Here is a 25,574-nt window from a genome sequence, read left to right as displayed (position 1 = left end):
CCCGCTATAATTTGACTGCAAATGAAATGTCAGAACGAATTCCGTTTATCGAATCAAACGACACTATCACCCCGCCATAATAAAGACCGGACGTCTTTGAATTCACCATCCGGAAGAAAATAAAAAGATCCGAACCGAAACGTAGGAGGCGACGCACTAAACGTGCGTTTCAGTTCGCATCGATGTTCCAGAACCGAAAGATTGTTCGAAAAAAGTGGTAGATAGCCGAAAAAAGTGACAGGGGTGCAACACGAGGACTTCCCAGGAGGTCACCCATCCTAGTACTACTCTCGCCCAAGCACGCTTAACTTCGGAGTTCTGATGGGATCCAGTGCATTTGTGCTGGTATGATCGCACCCAGCATGCCTCTCCATTGTCAAAGTAATAAAGAGTTTCCACTCGCATTGTCGTACGAAGTCCGTTTAAATGAAAGTGCGAAAAAATCCTGCTAGATGACACCGGATGGACGATCCGAGCATGTCGGGAAGCCGGATGACCGCCAGGGCTGTCATCGCGCGATGAATCTTCCCGAGTACCCCCGAATCAATATAAGAATCGCCACGATCTAACGGGCGGATCAAAAGTTATCGTCGGAACGATATTTGTGCACCAAGGGTAGCTCACGGCCAGTAAACACCTTCCGACCGGATTCATGACTCGCATCCACTAGTACACTCATCCGCTATAGCCTGTACGTCACTGAATCTAAACAAACCCCCGCTATAATTTGACCGCAAATGAAATGTCAGAACGAATTCCGTTTATCGAATCAAACGACACTATCACCCCGCCATAATAAAGACCGGACGTGTTTGAATTCACCATCCGGAAGAAAATAAAAAGATCCGAACCGAAACGTATGAGGCGACGCACTAAACGTGCGTTTCAGTTCGCATCGATGTTCCAGAACCGAAAGATTGTTCGAAAAAAGTGGTAGATAGCCGAGAAAAGTGACAGGGGTGCAACACGAGAACTTCCCAGGAGGTCACCCATCCTAGTACTACTCTCGCCCAAGCACGCTTAACTTCGGAGTTCTGATGGGATCCAGTGCATTTGTGCTGGTATGATCGCACCCAGCATGTCTCTCCATTGTCAAAGTAATAAAGAGTTTCCACTCGCATTGTCGTACGAAGTCCGTTTAAATGAAAGTGCGAAAAAATCCTGCTAGATGACACCGGATGGACGATCCGAGCATGTCGGGAAGCCGGATGACTGCCAGGGCTGTCATCGCGCGATGGATCTTCCCGAGTACCCCCGAATCAATATAAGAATCGCTACGATCTGACGGGCGGATCAAAAGTTATCGTCGGAACGATATTTGTGCACCAAGGGTAGCTCACGGCCAGTAAACACCTTCCGACCGGATTCATGACTCGCATCCACTAGTACACTCATCCGCTATAGCCTGTACGTCACTGAATCTAAACAAACCCCCGCTATAATTTGACTGCAAATGAAATGTCAGAACGAATTCCGTTTATCGAATCAAACGACACTATCACCCCGCCATAATAAAGACCGGACGTCTTTGAATTCACCATCCGGAAGAAAATAAAAAGATCGGAACCGAAACGTAGGAGGCGACGCACTAAACGTGCGTTTCAGTTCGCATCGATGTTCCAGAACCGAAAGATTGTTCGAAAAAAGTGGTAGATAGCCGAAAAAAGTGACAGGGGTGCAACACGAGGACTTTCCAGGAGGTCACCCATCCTAGTACTACTCTCGCCCAAGCACGCTTAACTTCGGAGTTCTGATGGGATCCAGTGCATTTGTGCTGGTATGATCGCACCCAGCATGCCTCTCCATTGTCAAAGTAATAAAGAGTTTCCACTCGCATTGTCGTACGAAGTCCGTTTAAATGAAAGTGCGAAAAAATCCTGCTAGATGACACCGGATGGACGATCCGAGCATGTCGGGAAGCCGGATGACCACCAGGGCTGTCATCGCGCGATGAATCTTCCCGAGTACCCCCGAATCAATATAAGAATCGCCACGATCTGACGGGCGGATCAAAAGTTATCGTCGGAACGATATTTGTGCACCAAGGGTAGCTCACGGCCAGTAAACACCTTCCGACCGGATTCATGACTCGCATCCACTAGTACACTCATCCGCTATAGCCTGTACGTCACTGAATCTAAACAAACCCCCGCTATAATTTGACCGCAAATGAAATGTCAGAACGAATTCCGTTTATCGAATCAAACGACACTATCAGCCCGCCATAATAAAGACCTGACGTCTTTGAATTCACCATCCGGAAGAAAATAAAAAGATCCGAACCGAAACGTATGAGGCGACGCACTAAACGTGCGTTTCAGTTCGCATCGATGTTCCAGAACCGAAAGATTGTTCGAAAAAAGTGGTAGATAGCCGAAAAAAGTGACAGGGGTGCAACACGAGGACTTCCCAGGAGGTCACCCATCCTAGTACTACTCTCGCCCAAGCACGCTTAACTTCGGAGTTCTGATGGGATCCAGTGCATTTGTGCTGGTATGATCGCACCCAGCATGCCTCTCCATTGTCAAAGTAATAAAGAGTTTCCACTCGCATTGTCGTACGAAGTCCGTTTAAATGAAAGTGCGAAAAAATCCTGCTAGATGACACCGGATGGACGATCCGAGCATGTCGGGAAGCCGGATGACCGTCAAGGCTGTCATCGCGCGATGAATCTTCCCGAGTACCCCCGAATCAATATAAGAATCGCCACGATCTGACGGGCGGATCAAAAGTTATCGTCGGAACGATATTTGTGCACCAAGGGTAGCTCACGGCCAGTAAACACCTTCCGACCGGATTCATGACTCGCATCCACTAGTACACTCATCCGCTATAGCCTGTACGTCACTGAATCTAAACAAACCCCCGCTATAATTTGACCGCAAATGAAATGTCAGAACGAATTCCGTTTATCGAATCAAACGACACTATCACCCCGCCATAATAAAGACCGGACGTGTTTGAATTTACCATCCGGAAGAAAATAAAAAGATCCGAACCGAAACGTAGGAGGCGACGCACTAAACGTGCGTTTCAGTTCGCATCGATGTTCCAGAACCGAAAGATTGTTCGAAAAAAGTGGTAGATAGCCGAAAAAAGTGACAGGGGTGCAACAAGAGGACTTCCCAGGAGGTCACCCATCCTAGTACTACTCTCGCCCAAGCACGCTTAACTTCGGAGTTCTGATGGGATCCAGTGCATTTGTGCTGGTATGATCGCACCCAGCATGCCTCTCCATTGTCAAAGTAATAAAGAGTTTCCACTCGCATTGTCGTACGAAGTCCGTTTAAATGAAAGTGCGAAAAAATCCTGCTAGATGACACCGGATGGACGATCCGAGCATGTCGGGAAGCCGGATGACCGCCAGGGCTGTCATCGCGCGATGAATCTTCCCGAGTACCCCCGAATCAATATAAGAATCGCCACGATCTGACGGGCGGATCAAAAGTTATCGTCGGAACGATATTTGTGCACCAAGGGTAGCTCACGGCCAGTAAACACCTTCCGACCGGATTCATGACTCGCATCCACTAGTACACTCATCCGCTATAGCCTGTACGTCACTGAATCTAAACAAACCCCCGCTATAATTTGACCGCAAATGAAATGTCAGAACGAATTCCGTTTATCGAATCAAACGACACTATCACCCCGCCATAATAAAGACCGGACGTCTTTGAATTCACCATCCGGAAGAAAATAAAAAGATCCGAACCGAAACGTAGGAGGCGACGCACTAAACGTGCGTTTCAGTTCGCATCGATGTTCCAGAACCGAAAGATTGTTCGAAAAAAGTGGTAGATAGCCGAAAAAAGTGACAGGGGTGCAACACGAGGACTTTCCAGGAGGTCACCCATCCTAGTACTACTCTCGCCCAAGCACGCTTAACTTCGGAGTTCTGATGGGATCCAGTGCATTTGTGCTGGTATGATCGCACCCAGCATGCCTCTCCATTGTCAAAGTAATAAAGAGTTTCCACTCGCATTGTCGTACGAAGTCCGTTTAAATGAAAGTGCGAAAAAATCCTGCTAGATGATACCGGATGGACGATCCGAGCATGTCGGGAAGCCGGATGACTGCCAGGGCTGTCATCGCGCGATGGATCTTCCCGAGTACCCCCGAATCAATATAAGAATCGCGACGATCTGACGGGCGGATCAAAAGTTATCGTCGGAACGATATTTGTGCACCAAGGGTAGCTCACGGCCAGTAAACACCTTCCGACCGGATTCATGACTCGCATCCACTAGTACACTCATCCGCTATAGCCTGTACGTCACTGAATCTAAACAAACCCCCGCTATAATTTGACTGCAAATGAAATGTCAGAACGAATTCCGTTTATCGAATCAAACGACACTATCACCCCGCCATAATAAAGACCTGACGTCTTTGAATTCACCATCCGGAAGAAAATAAAAAGATCCGAACCGAAACGTATGAGGCGACGCACTAAACGTGCGTTTCAGTTCGCATCGATGTTCCAGAACCGAAAGATTGTTCGAAAAAAGTGGTAGATAGCCGAAAAAAGTGACAGGGGTGCAACACGAGGACTTCCCAGGAGGTCACCCATCCTAGTACTACTCTCGCTCAAGCACGCTTAACTTCGGAGTTCTGATGGGATCCAGTGCATTTGTGCTGGTATGATCGCACCCAGCATGCCTCTCCATTGTCAAAGTAATAAAGAGTTTCCACTCGCATTGTCGTACGAAGTCCGTTTAAATGAAAGTGCGAAAAAATCCTGCTAGATGAAACCGGATGGACGATCCGAGCATGTCGGGAAGCCGGATGACCGCCAGGGCTGTCATCGCGCGATGAATCTTCCCGAGTACCCCCGAATCAATATAAGAATCGCCACGATCTGACGGGCGGATCAAAAGTTATCGTCGGAACGATATTTGTGCACCAAGGGTAGCTCACGGCCAGTAAACACCTTCCGACCGGATTCATGACTCGCATCCACTAGTACACTCATCCGCTATAGCCTGTACGTCACTGAATCTAAACAAACCCCCGCTATAATTTGACCGCAAATGAAATGTCAGAACGAATTCCGTTTATCGAATCAAACGACACTATCACCCCGCCATAATAAAGACCGGACGTGTTTGAATTCACCATCCGGAAGAAAATAAAAAGATCCGAACCGAAACGTAGGAGGCGACGCACTAAACGTGCGTTTCAGTTCGCATCGATGTTCCAGAACCGAAAGATTGTTCGAAAAAAGTGGTAGATAGCCGAAAAAAGTGACAGGGGTGCAACACGAGGACTTTCCAGGAGGTCACCCATCCTAGTACTACTCTCGCCCAAGCACGCTTAACTTCGGAGTTCTGATGGGATCCAGTGCATTTGTGCTGGTATGATCGCACCCAGCATGCCTCTCCATTGTCAAAGTAATAAAGAGTTTCCACTCGCATTGTCGTACGAAGTCCGTTTAAATGAAAGTGCGAAAAAATCCTGCTAGATGACACCGGATGGACGATCCGAGCATGTCGGGAAGCCGGATGACTGCCAGGGCTGTCATCGCGCGATGGATCTTCCCGAGTACCCCCGAATCAATATAAGAATCGCTACGATCTGACGGGCGGATCAAAAGTTATCGTCGGAACGATATTTGTGCACCAAGGGTAGCTCACGGCCAGTAAACACCTTCCGACCGGATTCATGACTCGCATCCACTAGTACACTCATCCGCTATAGCCTGTACGTCACTGAATCTAAACAAACCCCCGCTATAATTTGACTGCAAATGAAATGTCAGAACGAATTCCGTTTATCGAATCAAACGACACTATCACCCCGCCATAATAAAGACCGGACGTCTTTGAATTCACCATCCGGAAGAAAATAAAAAGATCGGAACCGAAACGTAGGAGGCGACGCACTAAACGTGCGTTTCAGTTCGCATCGATGTTCCAGAACCGAAAGATTGTTCGAAAAAAGTGGTAGATAGCCGAAAAAAGTGACAGGGGTGCAACACGAGGACTTTCCAGGAGGTCACCCATCCTAGTACTACTCTCGCCCAAGCACGCTTAACTTCGGAGTTCTGATGGGATCCAGTGCATTTGTGCTGGTATGATCGCACCCAGCATGCCTCTCCATTGTCAAAGTAATAAAGAGTTTCCACTCGCATTGTCGTACGAAGTCCGTTTAAATGAAAGTGCGAAAAAATCCTGCTAGATGACACCGGATGGACGATCCGAGCATGTCGGGAAGCCGGATGACCACCAGGGCTGTCATCGCGCGATGAATCTTCCCGAGTACCCCCGAATCAATATAAGAATCGCCACGATCTGACGGGCGGATCAAAAGTTATCGTCGGAACGATATTTGTGCACCAAGGGTAGCTCACGGCCAGTAAACACCTTCCGACCGGATTCATGACTCGCATCCACTAGTACACTCATCCGCTATAGCCTGTACGTCACTGAATCTAAACAAACCCCCGCTATAATTTGACCGCAAATGAAATGTCAGAACGAATTCCGTTTATCGAATCAAACGACACTATCAGCCCGCCATAATAAAGACCTGACGTCTTTGAATTCACCATCCGGAAGAAAATAAAAAGATCCGAACCGAAACGTATGAGGCGACGCACTAAACGTGCGTTTCAGTTCGCATCGATGTTCCAGAACCGAAAGATTGTTCGAAAAAAGTGGTAGATAGCCGAAAAAAGTGACAGGGGTGCAACACGAGGACTTCCCAGGAGGTCACCCATCCTAGTACTACTCTCGCCCAAGCACGCTTAACTTCGGAGTTCTGATGGGATCCAGTGCATTTGTGCTGGTATGATCGCACCCAGCATGCCTCTCCATTGTCAAAGTAATAAAGAGTTTCCACTCGCATTGTCGTACGAAGTTCGTTTAAATGAAAGTGCGAAAAAATCCTGCTAGATGACACCGGATGGACGATCCGAGCATGTCGGGAAGCCGGATGACCGCCAAGGCTGTCATCGCGCGATGAATCTTCCCGAGTACCCCCGAATCAATATAAGAATCGCCACGATCTGACGGGCGGATCAAAAGTTATCGTCGGAACGATATTTGTGCACCAAGGGTAGCTCACGGCCAGTAAACACCTTCCGACCGGATTCATGACTCGCATCCACTAGTACACTCATCCGCTATAGCCTGTACGTCACTGAATCTAAACAAACCCCCGCTATAATTTGACCGCAAATGAAATGTCAGAACGAATTCCGTTTATCGAATCAAACGACACTATCACCCCGCCATAATAAAGACCGGACGTGTTTGAATTCACCATCCGGAAGAAAATAAAAAGATCCGAACCGAAACGTAGGAGGCGACGCACTAAACGTGCGTTTCAGTTCGCATCGATGTTCCAGAACCGAAAGATTGTTCGAAAAAAGTGGTAGATAGCCGAAAAAAGTGACAGGGGTGCAACACGAGGACTTCTCTGGAGGTCACCCATCCTAGTACTACTCTCGCCCAAGCACGCTTAACTTCGGAGTTCTGATGGGATCCAGTGCATTTGTGCTGGTATGATCGCACCCAGCATGCCTCTCCATTGTCAAAGTAATAAAGAGTTTCCACTCGCATTGTCGTACGAAGTCCGTTTAAATGAAAGTGCGAAAAAATCCTGCTAGATGACACCGGATGGACGATCCGAGCATGTCGGGAAGCCGGATGACTGCCAGGGCTGTCATCGCGCGTTGGGTCTTCCCGAGTACCCCCGAATCAATATAAGAATCGCTACGATCTGACGGGCGGATCAAAAGTTATCGTCGGAACGATATTTGTGCACCAAGGGTAGCTCACGGCCAGTAAACACCTTCCGACCGGATTCATGACTCGCATCCACTAGTACACTCATCCGCTATAGCCTGTACGTCACTGAATCTAAACAAACCCCCGCTATAATTTGACTGCAAATGAAATGTCAGAACGAATTCCGTTTATCGAATCAAACGACACTATCACCCCGCCATAATAAAGACCGGACGTCTTTGAATTCACCATCCGGAAGAAAATAAAAAGATCCGAACCGAAACGTAGGAGGCGACGCACTAAACGTGCGTTTCAGTTCGCATCGATGTTCCAGAACCGAAAGATTGTTCGAAAAAAGTGGTAGATAGCCGAAAAAAGTGACAGGGGTGCAACACGAGGACTTCCCAGGAGGTCACCCATCCTAGTACTACTCTCGCCCAAGCACGCTTAACTTCGGAGTTCTGATGGGATCCAGTGCATTTGTGCTGGTATGATCGCACCCAGCATGCCTCTCCATTGTCAAAGTAATAAAGAGTTTCCACTCGCATTGTCGTACGAAGTCCGTTTAAATGAAAGTGCGAAAAAATCCTGCTAGATGACACCGGATGGACGATCCGAGCATGTCGGGAAGCCGGATGACCGCCAGGGCTGTGATCGCGCGATGAATCTTCCCGAGTACCCCCGAATCAATATAAGAATCGCCACGATCTGACGGGCGGATCAAAAGTTATCGTCGGAACGATATTTGTGCACCAAGGGTAGCTCACGGCCAGTAAACACCTTCCGACCGGATTCATGACTCGCATCCACTAGTACACTCATCCGCTATAGCCTGTACGTCACTGAATCTAAACAAACCCCCGCTATAATTTGACCGCAAATGAAATGTCAGAACGAATTCCGTTTATCGAATCAAACGACACTATCACCCCGCCATAATAAAGACCGGACGTGTTTGAATTCACCATCCGGAAGAAAATAAAAAGATCCGAACCGAAACGTATGAGGCGACGCACTAAACGTGCGTTTCAGTTCGCATCGATGTTCCAGAACCGAAAGATTGTTCGAAAAAAGTGGTAGATAGCCGAGAAAAGTGACAGGGGTGCAACACGAGAACTTCCCAGGAGGTCACCCATCCTAGTACTACTCTCGCCCAAGCACGCTTAACTTCGGAGTTCTGATGGGATCCAGTGCATTTGTGCTGGTATGATCGCACCCAGCATGCCTCTCCATTGTCAAAGTAATAAAGAGTTTCCACTCGCATTGTCGTACGAAGTCCGTTTAAATGAAAGTGCGAAAAAATCCTGCTAGATGACACCGGATGGACGATCCGAGCATGTCGGGAAGCCGGATGACTGCCAGGGCTGTCATCGCGCCATGGATCTTCCCGAGTACCCCCGAATCAATATAAGAATCGCTACGATCTGACGGGCGGATCAAAAGTTATCGTCGGAACGATATTTGTGCACCAAGGGTAGCTCACGGCCAGTAAACACCTTCCGACCGGATTCATGACTCGCATCCACTAGTACACTCATCCGCTATAGCCTGTACGTCACTGAATCTAAACAAACCCCCGCTATAATTTGACTGCAAATGAAATGTCAGAACGAATTCCGTTTATCGAATCAAACGACACTATCACCCCGCCATAATAAAGACCGGACGTCTTTGAATTCACCATCCGGAAGAAAATAAAAAGATCGGAACCGAAACGTAGGAGGCGACGCACTAAACGTGCGTTTCAGTTCGCATCGATGTTCCAGAACCGAAAGATTGTTCGAAAAAAGTGGTAGATAGCCGAAAAAAGTGACAGGGGTGCAACACGAGGACTTTCCAGGAGGTCACCCATCCTAGTACTACTCTCGCCCAAGCACGCTTAACTTCGGAGTTCTGATGGGATCCAGTGCATTTGTGCTGGTATGATCGCACCCAGCATGCCTCTCCATTGTCAAAGTAATAAAGAGTTTCCACTCGCATTGTCGTACGAAGTCCGTTTAAATGAAAGTGCGAAAAAATCCTGCTAGATGACACCGGATGGACGATCCGAGCATGTCGGGAAGCCGGATGACTACCAGGGCTGTCATCGCGCGATGAATCTTCCCGAGTACCCCCGAATCAATATAAGAATCGCCACGATCTGACGGGCGGATCAAAAGTTATCGTCGGAACGATATTTGTGCACCAAGGGTAGCTCACGGCCAGTAAACACCTTCCGACCGGATTCATGACTCGCATACACTAGTACACTCATCCGCTATAGCCTGTACGTCACTGAATCTAAACAAACCCCCGCTATAATTTGACCGCAAATGAAATGTCAGAACGAATTCCGTTTATCGAATCAAACGACACTATCAGCCCGCCATAATAAAGACCTGACGTCTTTGAATTCACCATCCGGAAGAAAATAAAAAGATCCGAACCGAAACGTATGAGGCGACGCACTAAACGTGCGTTTCAGTTCGCATCGATGTTCCAGAACCGAAAGATTGTTCGAAAAAAGTGGTAGATAGCCGAAAAAAGTGACAGGGGTGCAACACGAGGACTTCCCAGGAGGTCACCCATCCTAGTACTACTCTCGCCCAAGCACGCTTAACTTCGGAGTTCTGATGGGATCCAGTGCATTTGTGCTGGTATGATCGCACCCAGCATGCCTCTCCATTGTCAAAGTAATAAAGAGTTTCCACTCGCATTGTCGTAGGAAGTCCGTTTAAATGAAAGTGCGAAAAAATCCTGCTAGATGACACCGGATGGACGATCCGAGCATGTCGGGAAGCCGGATGACCGCCAAGGCTGTCATCGCGCGATGAATCTTCCCGAGTACCCCCGAATCAATATAAGAATCGCCACGATCTGACGGGCTGATCAAAAGTTATCGTCGGAACGATATTTGTGCACCAAGGGTAGCTCACGGCCAGTAAACACCTTCCGACCGGATTCATGACTCGCATCCACTAGTACACTCATCCGCTATAGCCTGTACGTCACTGAATCTAAACAAACCCCCGCTATAATTTGACCGCAAATGAAATGTCAGAACGAATTCCGTTTATCGAATCAAACGACACTATCACCCCGCCATAATAAAGACCGGACGTGTTTGAATTTACCATCCGGAAGAAAATAAAAAGATCCGAACCGAAACGTAGGAGGCGACGCACTAAACGTGCGTTTCAGTTCGCATCGATGTTCCAGAACCGAAAGATTGTTCGAAAAAAGTGGTAGATAGCCGAAAAAAGTGACAGGGGTGCAACACGAGGACTTCCCAGGAGGTCACCCATCCTAGTACTACTCTCGCCCAAGCACGCTTAACTTCGGAGTTCTGATGGGATCCAGTGCATTTGTGCTGGTATGATCGCACCCAGCAAGCCTCTCCATTGTCAAAGTAATAAAGAGTTTCCACTCGCATTGTCGTACGAAGTCCGTTTAAATGAAAGTGCGAAAAAATCCTGCTAGATGACACCGGATGGACGATCCGAGCATGTCGGGAAGCCGGATGACTGCCAAGGCTGTCATCGCGCGTTGGGTCTTCCCGAGTACCCTCGAATCAATATAAGAATCGCTACGATCTGACGGGCGGATCAAAAGTTATCGTCGGAACGATATTTGTGCACCAAGGGTAGCTCACGGCCAGTAAACACCTTCCGACCGGATTCATGACTCGCATCCACTAGTACACTCATCCGCTATAGCCTGTACGTCACTGAATCTAAACAAACCCCCGCTATAATTTGACTGCAAATAAAATGTCAGAACGAATTCCGTTTATCGAATCAAACGACACTATCACCCCGCCATAATAAAGACCGGACGTCTTTGAATTCACCATCCGGAAGAAAATAAAAAGATCCGAACCGAAACGTAGGAGGCGACGCACTAAACGTGCGTTTCAGTTCGCATCGATGTTCCAGAACCGAAAGATTGTTCGAAAAAAGTGGTAGATAGCCGAAAAAAGTGACAGGGGTGCAACACGAGGACTTCCCAGGAGGTCACCCATCCTAGTACTACTCTCGCCCAAGCACGCTTAACTTCGGAGTTCTGATGGGATCCAGTGCATTTGTGCTGGTATGATCGCACCCAGCATGCCTCTCCATTGTCAAAGTAATAAAGAGTTTCCACTCGCATTGTCGTACGAAGTCCGTTTAAATGAAAGTGCGAAAAAATCCTGCTAGATGACACCGGATGGACGATCCGAGCATGTCGGGAAGCCGGATGACCGCCAGGGCTGTCATCGCGCGATGAATCTTCCCGAGTACCCCCGAATCAATATAAGAATCGCCACGATCTGACGGGCGGATCAAAAGTTATCGTCGGAACGATATTTGTGCACCAAGGGTAGCTCACGGCCAGTAAACACCTTCCGACCGGATTCATGACTCGCATCCACTAGTACACTCATCCGCTATAGCCTGTACGTCACTGAATCTAAACAAACCCCCGCTATAATTTGACGGCAAATGAAATGTCAGAACGAATTCCGTTTATCGAATCAAACGACACTATCACCCCGCCATAATAAAGACCGGACGTCTTTGAATTCACCATCCGGAAGAAAATAATAAGATCCGAACCGAAACGTAGGAGGCGACGCACTAAACGTGCGTTTCAGTTCGCATCAATGTTCCAGAACCGAAAGATTGTTCGAAAAAAGTGGTAGATAGCCGAAAAAAGTGACAGGGGTGCAACACGAGGACTTCCCAGGAGGTCACCCATCCTAGTACTACTCTCGCCCAAGCACGCTTAACTTCGGAGTTCTGATGGGATCCAGTGCATTTGTGCTGGTATGATCGCACCCAGCATGCCTCTCCATTGTCAAAGTAATAAAGAGTTTCCACTCGCATTGTCGTACGAAGTCCGTTTAAATGAAAGTGCGAAAAAATCCTGCTAGATGACACCGGATGGACGATCCGAGCATGTCGGGAAGCCGGATGACCGCCAGGGCTGTCATCGCGCGATGAATCTTCCCGAGTACCCCCGAATCAATATAAGAATCGCCACGATCTGACGGGCGGATCAAAAGTTATCGTCGGAACGATATTTGTGCACCAAGGGTAGCTCACGGCCAGTAAACACCTTCCGACCGGATTCATGACTCGCATCCACTAGTACACTCATCCGCTATAGCCTGTACGTCACTGAATCTAAACAAACCCCCGCTATAATTTGACCGCAAATGAAATGTCAGAACGAATTCCGTTTATCGAATCAAACGACACTATCAGCCCGCCATAATAAAGACCGGACGTCTTTGAATTCACCATCCGGAAGAAAATAAAAAGATCCGAACCGAAACGTATGAGGCGACGCACTAAACGTGCGTTTCAGTTCGCATCGATGTTCCAGAACCGAAAGATTGTTCGAAAAAAGTGGTAGATAGCCGAAAAAAGTGACAGGGGTGCAACACGAGGACTTCCCAGGAGGTCACCCATCCTAGTACTACTCTCGCCCAAGCACGCTTAACTTCGGAGTTCTGATGGGATCCAGTGCATTTGTGCTGGTATGATCGCACCCAGCATGCCTCTCCATTGTCAAAGTAATAAAGAGTTTCCACTCGCATTGTCGTACGAAGTCCGTTTAAATGAAAGTGCGAAAAAATCCTGCTAGATGACACCGGATGGACGATCCGAGCATGTCGGGAAGCCGGATGACCGCCAGGGCTGTCATCGCGCGATGAATCTTCCCGAGTACCCCCGAATCAATATAAGAATCGCCACGATCTGACGGGCGGATCAAAAGTTATCGTCGGAACGATATTTGTGCACCAAGGGTAGCTCACGGCCAGTAAACACCTTCCGACCGGATTCATGACTCGCATCCACTAGTACACTCATCCGCTATAGCCTGTACGTCACTGAATCTAAACAAACCCCCGCTATAATTTGACCGCAAATGAAATGTCAGAACGAATTCCGTTTATCGAATCAAACGACACTATCACCCCGCCATAATAAAGACCGGACGTCTTTGAATTCACCATCCGGAAGAAACTAAAAAGATCCGAACCGAAACGTAGGAGGCGACGCACTAAACGTGCGTTTCAGTTCGCATCGATTTTCCAGAACCGAAAGATTGTTCGAAAAAAGTGGTAGATAGCCGAAAAAAGTGACAGGGGTGCAACACGAGGACTTCCCAGGAGGTCACCCATCCTAGTACTACTCTCGCCCAAGCACGCTTAACTTCGGAGTTCTGATGGGATCCAGTGCATTTGTGCTGGTATGATCGCACCCAGCATGCCTCTCCATTGTCAAAGTAATAAAGAGTTTCCACTCGCATTGTCGTACGAAGTCCGTTTAAATGAAAGTGCGAAAAAATCCTGCTAGATGACACCGGATGGACGATCCGAGCATGTCGGGAAGCCGGATGACTGCCAGGGCTGTCATCGCGCGATGGATCTTCCCGAGTACCCCCGAATCAATATAAGAATCGCTACGATCTGACGGGCGGATCAAAAGTTATCGTCGGAACGATATTTGTGCACCAAGGGTAGCTCACGGCCAGTAAACACCTTCCGACCGGATTCATGACTCGCATCCACTAGTACACTCATCCGCTATAGCCTGTACGTCACTGAATCTAAACAAACCCCCGCTATAATTTGACCGCAAATGAAATGTCAGAACGAATTCCGTTTATCGAATCAAACGACACTATCAGCCCGCCATAATAAAGACCTGACGTCTTTGAATTCACCATCCGGAAGAAAATAAAAAGATCCGAACCGAAACGTATGAGGCGACGAACTAAACGTGCGTTTCAGTTCGCATCGATGTTCCAGAACCGAAAGATTGTTCGAAAAAAGTGGTAGATAGCCGAAAAAAGTGACAGGGGTGCAACACGAGGACTTCCCAGGAGGTCACCCATCCTAGTACTACTCTCGCCCAAGCACGCTTAACTTCGGAGTTCTGATTGGATCCAGTGCATTTGTGCTGGTATGATCGCACCCAGCATGCCTCTCCATTGTCAAAGTAATAAAGAGTTTCCACTCGCATTGTCGTACGAAGTCCGTTTAAATGAAAGTGCGAAAAAATCCTGCTAGATGACACCGGATGGACGATCCGAGCATGTCGGGAAGCCGGATGACCGCCAAGGCTGTCATCGCGCGATGAATCTTCCCGAGTACCCCCGAATCAATATAAGAATCGCCACGATCTGACGGGCGGATCAAAAGTTATCGTCGGAACGATATTTGTGCACCAAGGGTAGCTCACGGCCAGTAAACACCTTCCGACCGGATTCATGACTCGCATCCACTAGTACACTCATCCGCTATAGCCTGTACGTCACTGAATCTAAACAAACCCCCGCTATAATTTGACCGCAAATGAAATGTCAGAAAGAATTCCGTTTATCGAATCAAACGACACTATCAGCCCGCCATAATAAAGACCGGACGTCTTTGAATTCACCATCCGGAAGAAAATAAAAAGATCCGAACCGAAACGTATGAGGCGACGCACTAAACGTGCGTTTCAGTTCGCATCGATGTTCCAGAACCGAAAGATTGTTCGAAAAAAGTGGTAGATAGCCGAAAAAAGTGACAGGGGTGCAACACGAGGACTTCCCAGGAGGTCACCCATCCTAGTACTACTCTCGCCCAAGCACGCTTAACTTCGGAGTTCTGATGGGATCCAGTGCATTTGTGCTGGTATGATCGCACCCAGCATGCCTCTCCATTGTCAAAGTAATAAAGAGTTTCCACTCGCATTGTCGTACGAAGTCCGTTTAAATGAAAGTGCGAAAAAATCCTGCTAGATGACACCGGATGGACGATCCGAGCATGTCGGGAAGCCGGATGACCGCCAGGGCTGTCATCGCGCGATGAATCTTCCCGAGTACCCCCGAATCAATATAAGAATCGCCACGATCTGACGGGCGGATCAAAAGTTATCGTCGGAACGATATTTGTGCACCAAGGGTAGCTCACGGCCAGTAAACACCTTCCGACCGGATTCATGACTCGCATCCACTAGTACACTCATCCGCTATAGCCTGTACGTCACTGAATCTAAACAAACCCCCGCTATAATTTGACCGCAAATGAAATGTCAGAACGAATTCCGTTTATCGAATCAAACGACACTATCACCCCGCCATAATAAAGACCGGACGTCTTTGAATTCACCATCCGGAAGAAACTAAAAAGATCCGAACCGAAACGTAGGAGGCGACGCACTAAACGTGCGTTTCAGTTCGCATCGATTTTCCAGAACCGAAAGATTGTTCGAAAAAAGTGGTAGATAGCCGAAAAAAGTGACAGGGGTGCAACACGAGGACTTCCCAGGAGGTCACCCATCCTAGTACTACTCTCGCCCAAGCACGCTTAACTTCGGAGTTCTGATGGGATCCAGTGCATTTGTGCTGGTATGATCGCACCCAGCATGCCTCTCCATTGTCAAAGTAATAAAGAGTTTCCACTCGCATTGTCGTACGAAGTCCGTTTAAATGAAAGTGCGAAAAAATCCTGCTAGATGACACCGGATGGACGATCCGAGCATGTCGGGAAGCCGGATGACTGCCAGGGCTGTCATCGCGCGATGGATCTTCCCGAGTACCCCCGAATCAATATAAGAATCGCTACGATCTGACGGGCGGATCAAAAGTTATCGTCGGAACGATATTTGTGCACCAAGGGTAGCTCACGGCCAGTAAACACCTTCCGACCGGATTCATGACTCGCATCCACTAGTACACTCATCCGCTATAGCCTGTACGTCACTGAATCTAAACAAACCCCCGCTATAATTTGACCGCAAATGAAATGTCAGAACGAATTCCGTTTATCGAATCAAACGACACTATCAGCCCGCCATAATAAAGACCTGACGTCTTTGAATTCACCATCCGGAAGAAAATAAAAAGATCCGAACCGAAACGTATGAGGCGACGAACTAAACGTGCGTTTCAGTTCGCATCGATGTTCCAGAACCGAAAGATTGTTCGAAAAAAGTGGTAGATAGCCGAAAAAAGTGACAGGGGTGCAACACGAGGACTTCCCAGGAGGTCACCCATCCTAGTACTACTCTCGCCCAAGCACGCTTAACTTCGGAGTTCTGATGGGATCCAGTGCATTTGTGCTGGTATGATCGCACCCAGCATGCCTCTCCATTGTCAAAGTAATAAAGAGTTTCCACTCGCATTGTCGTACGAAGTCCGTTTAAATGAAAGTGCGAAAAAATCCTGCTAGATGACACCGGATGGACGATCCGAGCATGTCGGGAAGCCGGATGACCGCCAAGGCTGTCATCGCGCGATGAATCTTCCCGAGTACCCCCGAATCAATATAAGAATCGCCACGATCTGACGGGCGGATCAAAAGTTATCGTCGGAACGATATTTGTGCACCAAGGGTAGCTCACGGCCAGTAAACACCTTCCGACCGGATTCATGACTCGCATCCACTAGTACACTCATCCGCTATAGCCTGTACGTCACTGAATCTAAACAAACCCCCGCTATAATTTGACCGCAAATGAAATGTCAGAACGAATTCCGTTTATCGAATCAAACGACACTATCAGCCCGCCATAATAAAGACCGGACGTCTTTGAATTCACCATCCGGAAGAAAATAAAAAGATCCGAACCGAAACGTATGAGGCGACGCACTAAACGTGCGTTTCAGTTCGCATCGATGTTCCAGAACCGAAAGATTGTTCGAAAAAAGTGGTAGATAGCCGAAAAAAGTGACAGGGGTGCAACACGAGGACTTCCCAGGAGGTCACCCATCCTAGTACTACTCTCGCCCAAGCACGCTTAACTTCGGAGTTCTGATGGGATCCAGTGCATTTGTGCTGGTATGATCGCACCCAGCATGCCTCTCCATTGTCAAAGTAATAAAGAGTTTCCACTCGCATTGTCGTACGAAGTCCGTTTAAATGAAAGTGCGAAAAAATCCTGCTAGATGACACCGGATGGACGATCCGAGCATGTCGGGAAGCCGGATGACCGCCAGGGCTGTCATCGCGCGATGAATCTTCCCGAGTACCCCCGAATCAATATAAGAATCGCCACGATCTGACGGGCGGATCAAAAGTTATCGTCGGAACGATATTTGTGCACCAAGGGTAGCTCACGGCCAGTAAACACCTTCCGACCGGATTCATGACTCGCATCCACTAGTACACTCATCCGCCATAGCCTGTACGTCACTGAATCTAAACAAACCCCCGCTATAATTTGACCGCAAATGAAATGTCAGAACGAATTCCGTTTATCGAATCAAACGACACTATCACCCCGCCATAATAAAGACCGGACGTGTTTGAATTCACCATCCGGAAGAAAATAAAAAGATCCGAACCGAAACGTAGGAGGCGACGCACTAAACGTGCGTTTCAGTTCGCATCGATTTTCCAGAACCGAAAGATTGTTCGAAAAAAGTGGTAGATAGCCGAAAAAAGTGACAGGGGTGCAACACGAGGACTTCCCAGGAGGTCACCCATCCTAGTACTACTCTCGCCCAAGCACGCTTAACTTCGGAGTTCTGATGGGATCCAGTGCATTTGTGCTGGTATGATCGCACCCAGCATGCCTCTCCATTGTCAAAGTAATAAAGAGTTTCCACTCGCATTGTCGTACGAAGTCCGTTTAAATGAAAGTGCGAAAAAATCCTGCTAGATGACACCGGATGGACGATCCGAGCATGTCGGGAAGCCGGATGACTGCCAGGGCTGTCATCGCGCGATGGATCTTCCCGAGTACCCCCGAATCAATATAAGAATCGCTACGATCTGACGGGCGGATCAAAAGTTATCGTCGGAACGATATTTGTGCACCAAGGGTAGCTCACGGCCAGTAAACACCTTCCGACCGGATTCATGACTCGCATCCACTAGTACACTCATCCGCTATAGCCTGTACGTCACTGAATCTAAACAAACCCCCGCTATAATTTGACTGCAAATGAAATGTCAGAACGAATTCCGTTTATCGAATCAAACTACACTATCACCCCGCCATAATAAAGACCGGACGTCTTTGAATTCACCATCCGGAAGAAAATAAAAAGATCCGAACCGAAACGTAGGAGGCGACGCACTAAACGTGCGTTTCAGTTCGCATCGATGTTCCAGAACCAAAAGATTGTTCGAAAAAAGTGGTAGATAGCCGAAAAAAGTGACAGGGGTGCAACACGAGGACTTCCCAGGAGGTCACCCATCCTAGTACTACTCTCGCCCAAGCACGCTTAACTTCGGAGTTCTGATGGGATCCAGTGCATTTGTGCTGGTATGATCGCACCCAGCATTCCTCTCCATTGTCAAAGTAATAAAGAGTTTCCACTCGCATTGTCGTACGAAGTCCGTTTAAATGAAAGTGCGAAAAAATCCTGCTAGATGACACCGGATGGACGATCCGAGCATGTCGGGAAGCCGGATGACCGCCAGGGCTGTCATCGCGCGATGAATCTTCCCGAGTACCCCCGAATCAATATAAGAATCGCCACGATCTAACGGGCGGATCAAAAGTTATCGTCGGAACGATATTTGTGCACCAAGGGTAGCTCACGGCCAGTAAACACCTTCCGACCGGATTCATGACTCGCATCCACTAGTACACTCATCCGCTATAGCCTGTACGTCACTGAATCTAAACAAACCCCCGCTATAATTTGACCGCAAATGAAATGTCAGAACGAATTCCGTTTATCGAATCAAACGACACTATCACCCCGCCATAATAAAGACCGGACGTGTTTGAATTCACCATCCGGAAGAAAATAAAAAGATCCGAACCGAAACGTATGAGGCGACGCACTAAACGTGCGTTTCAGTTCGCATCGATGTTCCAGAACCGAAAGATTGTTCGAAAAAAGTGGTAGATAGCCGAGAAAAGTGACAGGGGTGCAACACGAGAACTTCCCAGGAGGTCACCCATCCTAGTACTACTCTCGCCCAAGCACGCTTAACTTCGGAGTTCTGATGGGATCCAGTGCATTTGTGCTGGTATGATCGCACCCAGCATGCCTCTCCATTGTCAAAGTAATAAAGAGTTTCCACTCGCATTGTCGTACGAAGTCCGTTTAAATGAAAGTGCGAAAAAATCCTGCTAGATGACACCGGATGGACGATCCGAGCATGTCGGGAAGCCGGATGACTGCCAGGGCTGTCATCGCGCGATGGATCTTCCCGAGTACCCCCGAATCAATATAAGAATCGCTACGATCTGACGGGCGGATCAAAAGTTATCGTCGGAACGATATTTGTGCACCAAGGGTAGCTCACGGCCAGTAAACACCTTCCGACCGGATTCATGACTCGCATCCACTAGTACACTCATCCGCCATAGCCTGTACGTCACTGAATCTAAACAAACCCCCGCTATAATTTGACCGCAAATGAAATGTCAGAACGAATTCCGTTTATCGAATCAAACGACACTATCACCCCGCCATAATAAAGACCGGACGTGTTTGAATTCACCATCCGGAAGAAAATAAAAAGATCCGAACCGAAACGTAGGAGGCGACGCACTAAACGTGCGTTTCAGTTCGCATCGATTTTCCAGAACCGAAAGATTGTTCGAAAAAAGTGGTAGATAGCCGAAAAAAGTGACAGGGGTGCAACACGAGGACTTCCCAGGAGGTCACCCATCCTAGTACTACTCTCGCCCAAGCACGCTTAACTTCGGAGTTCTGATGGGATCCAGTGCATTTGTGCTGGTATGATCGCACCCAGCATGCCTCTCCATTGTCAAAGTAATAAAGAGTTTCCACTCGCATTGTCGTACGAAGTCCGTTTAAATGAAAGTGCGAAAAAATCCTGCTAGATGACACCGGATGGACGATCCGAGCATGTCGGGAAGCCGGATGACTGCCAGGGCTGTCATCGCGCGATGGATCTTCCCGAGTACCCCCGAATCAATATAAGAATCGCTACGATCTGACGGGCGGATCAAAAGTTATCGTCGGAACGATATTTGTGCACCAAGGGTAGCTCACGGCCAGTAAACACCTTCCGACCGGATTCATGACTCGCATCCACTAGTACACTCATCCGCTATAGCCTGTACGTCACTGAATCTAAACAAACCCCCGCTATAATTTGACTGCAAATGAAATGTCAGAACGAATTCCGTTTATCGAATCAAACTACACTATCACCCCGCCATAATAAAGACCGGACGTCTTTGAATTCACCATCCGGAAGAAAATAAAAAGATCCGAACCGAAACGTAGGAGGCGACGCACTAAACGTGCGTTTCAGTTCGCATCGATGTTCCAGAACCAAAAGATTGTTCGAAAAAAGTGGTAGATAGCCGAAAAAAGTGACAGGGGTGCAACACGAGGACTTCCCAGGAGGTCACCCATCCTAGTACTACTCTCGCCCAAGCACGCTTAACTTCGGAGTTCTGATGGGATCCAGTGCATTTGTGCTGGTATGATCGCACCCAGCATTCCTCTCCATTGTCAAAGTAATAAAGAGTTTCCACTCGCATTGTCGTACGAAGTCCGTTTAAATGAAAGTGCGAAAAAATCCTGCTAGATGACACCGGATGGACGATCCGAGCATGTCGGGAAGCCGGATGACCGCCAGGGCTGTCATCGCGCGATGAATCTTCCCGAGTACCCCCGAATCAATATAAGAATCGCCACGATCTAACGGGCGGATCAAAAGTTATCGTCGGAACGATATTTGTGCACCAAGGGTAGCTCACGGCCAGTAAACACCTTCCGACCGGATTCATGACTCGCATCCACTAGTACACTCATCCGCTATAGCCTGTACGTCACTGAATCTAAACAAACCCCCGCTATAATTTGACCGCAAATGAAATGTCAGAACGAATTCCGTTTATCGAATCAAACGACACTATCACCCCGCCATAATAAAGACCGGACGTGTTTGAATTCACCATCCGGAAGAAAATAAAAAGATCCGAACCGAAACGTATGAGGCGACGCACTAAACGTGCGTTTCAGTTCGCATCGATGTTCCAGAACCGAAAGATTGTTCGAAAAAAGTGGTAGATAGCCGAGAAAAGTGACAGGGGTGCAACACGAGAACTTCCCAGGAGGTCACCCATCCTAGTACTACTCTCGCCCAAGCACGCTTAACTTCGGAGTTCTGATGGGATCCAGTGCATTTGTGCTGGTATGATCGCACCCAGCATGCCTCTCCATTGTCAAAGTAATAAAGAGTTTCCACTCGCATTGTCGTACGAAGTCCGTTTAAATGAAAGTGCGAAAAAATCCTGCTAGATGACACCGGATGGACGATCCGAGCATGTCGGGAAGCCGGATGACTGCCAGGGCTGTCATCGCGCGATGGATCTTCCCGAGTACCCCCGAATCAATATAAGAATCGCTACGATCTGACGGGCGGATCAAAAGTTATCGTCGGAACGATATTTGTGCACCAAGGGTAGCTCACGGCCAGTAAACACCTTCCGACCGGATTCATGACTCGCATCCACTAGTACACTCATCCGCTATAGCCTGTACGTCACTGAATCTAAACAAACCCCCGCTATAATTTGACTGCAAATGAAATGTCAGAACGAATTCCGTTTATCGAATCAAACGACACTATCACCCCGCCATAATAAAGACCGGACGTCTTTGAATTCACCATCCGGAAGAAAATAAAAAGATCGGAACCGAAACGTAGGAGGCGACGCACTAAACGTGCGTTTCAGTTCGCATCGATGTTCCAGAACCGAAAGATTGTTCGAAAAAAGTGGTAGATAGCCGAAAAAAGTGACAGGGGTGCAACACGAGGACTTTCCAGGAGGTCACCCATCCTAGTACTACTCTCGCCCAAGCACGCTTAACTTCGGAGTTCTGATGGGATCCAGTGCATTTGTGCTGGTATGATCGCACCCAGCATGCCTCTCCATTGTCAAAGTAATAAAGAGTTTCCACTCGCATTGTCGTACGAAGTCCGTTTAAATGAAAGTGCGAAAAAATCCTGCTAGATGACACCGGATGGACGATCCGAGCATGTCGGGAAGCCGGATGACCACCAGGGCTGTCATCGCGCGATGAATCTTCCCGAGTACCCCCGAATCAATATAAGAATCGCCACGATCTGACGGGCGGATCAAAAGTTATCGTCGGAACGATATTTGTGCACCAAGGGTAGCTCACGGCCAGTAAACACCTTCCGACCGGATTCATGACTCGCATCCACTAGTACACTCATCCGCTATAGCCTGTACGTCACTGAATCTAAACAAACCCCCGCTATAATTTGACCGCAAATGAAATGTCAGAACGAATTCCGTTTATCGAATCAAACGACACTATCAGCCCGCCATAATAAAGACCTGACGTCTTTGAATTCACCATCCGGAAGAAAATAAAAAGATCCGAACCGAAACGTATGAGGCGACGCACTAAACGTGCGTTTCAGTTCGCATCGATGTTCCAGAACCGAAAGATTGTTCGAAAAAAGTGGTAGATAGCCGAAAAAAGTGACAGGGGTGCAACACGAGGACTTCCCAGGAGGTCACCCATCCTAGTACTACTCTCGCCCAAGCACGCTTAACTTCGGAGTTCTGATGGGATCCAGTGCATTTGTGCTGGTATGATCGCACCCAGCATGCCTCTCCATTGTCAAAGTAATAAAGAGTTTCCACTCGCATTGTCGTACGAAGTCCGTTTAAATGAAAGTGCGAAAAAATCCTGCTAGATGACACCGGATGGACGATCCGAGCATGTCGGGAAGCCGGATGACCGCCAAGGCTGTCATCGCGCGATGAATCTTCCCGAGTACCCCCGAATCAATATAAGAATCGCCACGATCTGACGGGCGGATCAAAAGTTATCGTCGGAACGATATTTGTGCACCAAGGGTAGCTCACGGCCAGTAAACACCTTCCGACCGGATTCATGACTCGCATCCACTAGTACACTCATCCGCTATAGCCTGTACGTCACTGAATCTAAACAAACCCCCGCTATAATTTGACCGCAAATGAAATGTCAGAACGAATTCCGTTTATCGAATCAAACGACACTATCACCCCGCCATAATAAAGACCGGACGTGTTTGAATTTACCATCCGGAAGAAAATAAAAAGATCCGAACCGAAACGTAGGAGGCGACGCACTAAACGTGCGTTTCAGTTCGCATCGATGTTCCAGAACCGAAAGATTGTTCGAAAAAAGTGGTAGATAGCCGAAAAAAGTGACAGGGGTGCAACACGAGGACTTCCCAGGAGGTCACCCATCCTAGTACTACTCTCGCCCAAGCACGCTTAACTTCGGAGTTCTGATGGGATCCAGTGCATTTGTGCTGGTATGATCGCACCCAGCATGCCTCTCCATTGTCAAAGTAATAAAGAGTTTCCACTCGCATTGTCGTACGAAGTCCGTTTAAATGAAAGTGCGAAAAAATCCTGCTAGATGACACCGGATGGACGATCCGAGCATGTCGGGAAGCCGGATGACCGCCAGGGCTGTCATCGCGCGATGAATCTTCCCGAGTACCCCCGAATCAATATAAGAATCGCCACGATCTGACGGGCGGATCAAAAGTTATCGTCGGAACGATATTTGTGCACCAAGGGTAGCTCACGGCCAGTAAACACCTTCCGACCGGATTCATGACTCGCATCCACTAGTACACTCATCCGCTATAGCCTGTACGTCACTGAATCTAAACAAACCCCCGCTATAATTTGACCGCAAATGAAATGTCAGAACGAATTCCGTTTATCGAATCAAACGACACTATCACCCCGCCATAATAAAGACCGGACGTGTTTGAATTCACCATCCGGAAGAAAATAAAAAGATCCGAACCGAAACGTAGGAGGCGACGCACTAAACGTGCGTTTCAGTTCGCATCGATGTTCCAGAACCGAAAGATTGTTCGAAAAAAGTGGTAGATAGCCGAAAAAAGTGACAGGGGTGCAACACGAGGACTTTCCAGGAGGTCACCCATCCTAGTACTACTCTCGCCCAAGCACGCTTAACTTCGGAGTTCTGATGGGATCCAGTGCATTTGTGCTGTTATGATCGCACCCAGCATGCCTCTCCATTGTCAAAGTAATAAAGAGTTTCCACTCGCATTGTCGTACGAAGTCCGTTTAAATGAAAGTGCGAAAAAATCCTGCTAGATGACACCGGATGGACGATCCGAGCATGTCGGGAAGCCGGATGACTGCCAGGGCTGTCATCGCGCGATGGATCTTCCCGAGTACCCCCGAATCAATATAAGAATCGCTACGATCTGACGGGCGGATCAAAAGTTATCGTCGGAACGATATTTGTGCACCAAGGGTAGCTCACGGCCAGTAAACACCTTCCGACCGGATTCATGACTCGCATCCACTAGTACACTCATCCGCTATAGCCTGTACGTCACTGAATCTAAACAAACCCCCGCTATAATTTGACTGCAAATGAAATGTCAGAACGAATTCCGTTTATCGAATCAAACGACACTATCACCCCGCCATAATAAAGACCGGACGTCTTTGAATTCACCATCCGGAAGAAAATAAAAAGATCGGAACCGAAACGTAGGAGGCGACGCACTAAACGTGCGTTTCAGTTCGCATCGATGTTCCAGAACCGAAAGATTGTTCGAAAAAAGTGGTAGATAGCCGAAAAAAGTGACAGGGGTGCAACACGAGGACTTTCCAGGAGGTCACCCATCCTAGTACTACTCTCGCCCAAGCACGCTTAACTTCGGAGTTCTGATGGGATCCAGTGCATTTGTGCTGGTATGATCGCACCCAGCATGCCTCTCCATTGTCAAAGTAATAAAGAGTTTCCACTCGCATTGTCGTACGAAGTCCGTTTAAATGAAAGTGCGAAAAAATCCTGCTAGATGACACCGGATGGACGATCCGAGCATGTCGGGAAGCCGGATGACCACCAGGGCTGTCATCG

The 25,574-nt window shown here is 48.1% G+C and overlaps 36 non-coding genes across 36 annotated transcripts; all 36 read right to left on the bottom strand.

Annotated features, from left to right (window-relative positions):
- Window positions 1-240: 240 nt before the first annotated feature.
- Window positions 241-359, bottom strand: LOC143870915 (5S ribosomal RNA). The gene has a single exon (XR_013245695.1). It is a non-coding gene; the product is annotated as a 5S ribosomal RNA (ribosomal RNA).
- A 597-nt stretch (window positions 360-956) lies between these two features.
- Window positions 957-1,075, bottom strand: LOC143870495 (5S ribosomal RNA). Its single transcript, XR_013245272.1, has one exon. It is a non-coding gene; the product is annotated as a 5S ribosomal RNA (ribosomal RNA).
- Window positions 1,076-1,672: 597 nt separating this feature from the next.
- Window positions 1,673-1,791, bottom strand: LOC143873776 (5S ribosomal RNA). Its single transcript, XR_013248475.1, has one exon. It is a non-coding gene; the product is annotated as a 5S ribosomal RNA (ribosomal RNA).
- Window positions 1,792-2,388: 597 nt separating this feature from the next.
- Window positions 2,389-2,507, bottom strand: LOC143870914 (5S ribosomal RNA). The gene has a single exon (XR_013245694.1). It is a non-coding gene; the product is annotated as a 5S ribosomal RNA (ribosomal RNA).
- A 597-nt stretch (window positions 2,508-3,104) lies between these two features.
- Window positions 3,105-3,223, bottom strand: LOC143874312 (5S ribosomal RNA). The gene has a single exon (XR_013248996.1). It is a non-coding gene; the product is annotated as a 5S ribosomal RNA (ribosomal RNA).
- Window positions 3,224-3,820: 597 nt separating this feature from the next.
- Window positions 3,821-3,939, bottom strand: LOC143873775 (5S ribosomal RNA). Its single transcript, XR_013248474.1, has one exon. It is a non-coding gene; the product is annotated as a 5S ribosomal RNA (ribosomal RNA).
- Window positions 3,940-4,536: 597 nt separating this feature from the next.
- Window positions 4,537-4,655, bottom strand: LOC143874021 (5S ribosomal RNA). The gene has a single exon (XR_013248711.1). It is a non-coding gene; the product is annotated as a 5S ribosomal RNA (ribosomal RNA).
- Window positions 4,656-5,252: 597 nt separating this feature from the next.
- LOC143873773 (5S ribosomal RNA) lies at window positions 5,253-5,371 on the bottom strand. Its single transcript, XR_013248473.1, has one exon. It is a non-coding gene; the product is annotated as a 5S ribosomal RNA (ribosomal RNA).
- Window positions 5,372-5,968: 597 nt separating this feature from the next.
- LOC143873772 (5S ribosomal RNA) lies at window positions 5,969-6,087 on the bottom strand. The gene has a single exon (XR_013248472.1). It is a non-coding gene; the product is annotated as a 5S ribosomal RNA (ribosomal RNA).
- Window positions 6,088-6,684: 597 nt separating this feature from the next.
- LOC143870913 (5S ribosomal RNA) lies at window positions 6,685-6,803 on the bottom strand. Its single transcript, XR_013245693.1, has one exon. It is a non-coding gene; the product is annotated as a 5S ribosomal RNA (ribosomal RNA).
- Window positions 6,804-7,400: 597 nt separating this feature from the next.
- On the bottom strand, window positions 7,401-7,519 carry LOC143873503 (5S ribosomal RNA). The gene has a single exon (XR_013248211.1). It is a non-coding gene; the product is annotated as a 5S ribosomal RNA (ribosomal RNA).
- A 597-nt stretch (window positions 7,520-8,116) lies between these two features.
- LOC143870912 (5S ribosomal RNA) lies at window positions 8,117-8,235 on the bottom strand. Its single transcript, XR_013245692.1, has one exon. It is a non-coding gene; the product is annotated as a 5S ribosomal RNA (ribosomal RNA).
- Window positions 8,236-8,832: 597 nt separating this feature from the next.
- On the bottom strand, window positions 8,833-8,951 carry LOC143870484 (5S ribosomal RNA). Its single transcript, XR_013245261.1, has one exon. It is a non-coding gene; the product is annotated as a 5S ribosomal RNA (ribosomal RNA).
- Window positions 8,952-9,548: 597 nt separating this feature from the next.
- On the bottom strand, window positions 9,549-9,667 carry LOC143873771 (5S ribosomal RNA). Its single transcript, XR_013248471.1, has one exon. It is a non-coding gene; the product is annotated as a 5S ribosomal RNA (ribosomal RNA).
- Window positions 9,668-10,264: 597 nt separating this feature from the next.
- Window positions 10,265-10,383, bottom strand: LOC143870911 (5S ribosomal RNA). The gene has a single exon (XR_013245691.1). It is a non-coding gene; the product is annotated as a 5S ribosomal RNA (ribosomal RNA).
- A 597-nt stretch (window positions 10,384-10,980) lies between these two features.
- LOC143870909 (5S ribosomal RNA) lies at window positions 10,981-11,099 on the bottom strand. Its single transcript, XR_013245689.1, has one exon. It is a non-coding gene; the product is annotated as a 5S ribosomal RNA (ribosomal RNA).
- Window positions 11,100-11,696: 597 nt separating this feature from the next.
- Window positions 11,697-11,815, bottom strand: LOC143870908 (5S ribosomal RNA). Its single transcript, XR_013245688.1, has one exon. It is a non-coding gene; the product is annotated as a 5S ribosomal RNA (ribosomal RNA).
- A 597-nt stretch (window positions 11,816-12,412) lies between these two features.
- Window positions 12,413-12,531, bottom strand: LOC143870907 (5S ribosomal RNA). The gene has a single exon (XR_013245687.1). It is a non-coding gene; the product is annotated as a 5S ribosomal RNA (ribosomal RNA).
- A 597-nt stretch (window positions 12,532-13,128) lies between these two features.
- Window positions 13,129-13,247, bottom strand: LOC143870906 (5S ribosomal RNA). Its single transcript, XR_013245686.1, has one exon. It is a non-coding gene; the product is annotated as a 5S ribosomal RNA (ribosomal RNA).
- A 597-nt stretch (window positions 13,248-13,844) lies between these two features.
- On the bottom strand, window positions 13,845-13,963 carry LOC143870905 (5S ribosomal RNA). Its single transcript, XR_013245685.1, has one exon. It is a non-coding gene; the product is annotated as a 5S ribosomal RNA (ribosomal RNA).
- A 597-nt stretch (window positions 13,964-14,560) lies between these two features.
- Window positions 14,561-14,679, bottom strand: LOC143874025 (5S ribosomal RNA). Its single transcript, XR_013248715.1, has one exon. It is a non-coding gene; the product is annotated as a 5S ribosomal RNA (ribosomal RNA).
- A 597-nt stretch (window positions 14,680-15,276) lies between these two features.
- LOC143870904 (5S ribosomal RNA) lies at window positions 15,277-15,395 on the bottom strand. The gene has a single exon (XR_013245684.1). It is a non-coding gene; the product is annotated as a 5S ribosomal RNA (ribosomal RNA).
- A 597-nt stretch (window positions 15,396-15,992) lies between these two features.
- LOC143870903 (5S ribosomal RNA) lies at window positions 15,993-16,111 on the bottom strand. Its single transcript, XR_013245683.1, has one exon. It is a non-coding gene; the product is annotated as a 5S ribosomal RNA (ribosomal RNA).
- A 597-nt stretch (window positions 16,112-16,708) lies between these two features.
- LOC143870902 (5S ribosomal RNA) lies at window positions 16,709-16,827 on the bottom strand. The gene has a single exon (XR_013245682.1). It is a non-coding gene; the product is annotated as a 5S ribosomal RNA (ribosomal RNA).
- A 597-nt stretch (window positions 16,828-17,424) lies between these two features.
- Window positions 17,425-17,543, bottom strand: LOC143870901 (5S ribosomal RNA). The gene has a single exon (XR_013245681.1). It is a non-coding gene; the product is annotated as a 5S ribosomal RNA (ribosomal RNA).
- Window positions 17,544-18,140: 597 nt separating this feature from the next.
- On the bottom strand, window positions 18,141-18,259 carry LOC143870900 (5S ribosomal RNA). Its single transcript, XR_013245680.1, has one exon. It is a non-coding gene; the product is annotated as a 5S ribosomal RNA (ribosomal RNA).
- Window positions 18,260-18,856: 597 nt separating this feature from the next.
- On the bottom strand, window positions 18,857-18,975 carry LOC143870898 (5S ribosomal RNA). The gene has a single exon (XR_013245678.1). It is a non-coding gene; the product is annotated as a 5S ribosomal RNA (ribosomal RNA).
- A 597-nt stretch (window positions 18,976-19,572) lies between these two features.
- Window positions 19,573-19,691, bottom strand: LOC143870471 (5S ribosomal RNA). Its single transcript, XR_013245249.1, has one exon. It is a non-coding gene; the product is annotated as a 5S ribosomal RNA (ribosomal RNA).
- A 597-nt stretch (window positions 19,692-20,288) lies between these two features.
- Window positions 20,289-20,407, bottom strand: LOC143870897 (5S ribosomal RNA). Its single transcript, XR_013245677.1, has one exon. It is a non-coding gene; the product is annotated as a 5S ribosomal RNA (ribosomal RNA).
- A 597-nt stretch (window positions 20,408-21,004) lies between these two features.
- LOC143870896 (5S ribosomal RNA) lies at window positions 21,005-21,123 on the bottom strand. Its single transcript, XR_013245676.1, has one exon. It is a non-coding gene; the product is annotated as a 5S ribosomal RNA (ribosomal RNA).
- Window positions 21,124-21,720: 597 nt separating this feature from the next.
- Window positions 21,721-21,839, bottom strand: LOC143870459 (5S ribosomal RNA). Its single transcript, XR_013245238.1, has one exon. It is a non-coding gene; the product is annotated as a 5S ribosomal RNA (ribosomal RNA).
- A 597-nt stretch (window positions 21,840-22,436) lies between these two features.
- Window positions 22,437-22,555, bottom strand: LOC143873770 (5S ribosomal RNA). Its single transcript, XR_013248470.1, has one exon. It is a non-coding gene; the product is annotated as a 5S ribosomal RNA (ribosomal RNA).
- Window positions 22,556-23,152: 597 nt separating this feature from the next.
- On the bottom strand, window positions 23,153-23,271 carry LOC143870895 (5S ribosomal RNA). The gene has a single exon (XR_013245675.1). It is a non-coding gene; the product is annotated as a 5S ribosomal RNA (ribosomal RNA).
- A 597-nt stretch (window positions 23,272-23,868) lies between these two features.
- LOC143870894 (5S ribosomal RNA) lies at window positions 23,869-23,987 on the bottom strand. The gene has a single exon (XR_013245674.1). It is a non-coding gene; the product is annotated as a 5S ribosomal RNA (ribosomal RNA).
- A 597-nt stretch (window positions 23,988-24,584) lies between these two features.
- LOC143874842 (5S ribosomal RNA) lies at window positions 24,585-24,703 on the bottom strand. Its single transcript, XR_013249510.1, has one exon. It is a non-coding gene; the product is annotated as a 5S ribosomal RNA (ribosomal RNA).
- Window positions 24,704-25,300: 597 nt separating this feature from the next.
- Window positions 25,301-25,419, bottom strand: LOC143873769 (5S ribosomal RNA). Its single transcript, XR_013248469.1, has one exon. It is a non-coding gene; the product is annotated as a 5S ribosomal RNA (ribosomal RNA).
- Between the last annotated feature and the right edge of the window lie 155 nt (window positions 25,420-25,574).

Source organism: Tasmannia lanceolata, unplaced genomic scaffold, assembly GCF_043159265.1.
Source record: "Tasmannia lanceolata isolate RefF3 unplaced genomic scaffold, GAP_Taslan_0.1 ptg000003l, whole genome shotgun sequence".
Taxonomy (NCBI): Eukaryota; Viridiplantae; Streptophyta; class Magnoliopsida; order Canellales; family Winteraceae; genus Tasmannia; species Tasmannia lanceolata.
This window is presented reverse-complemented; position numbering and strand designations above follow the sequence as displayed.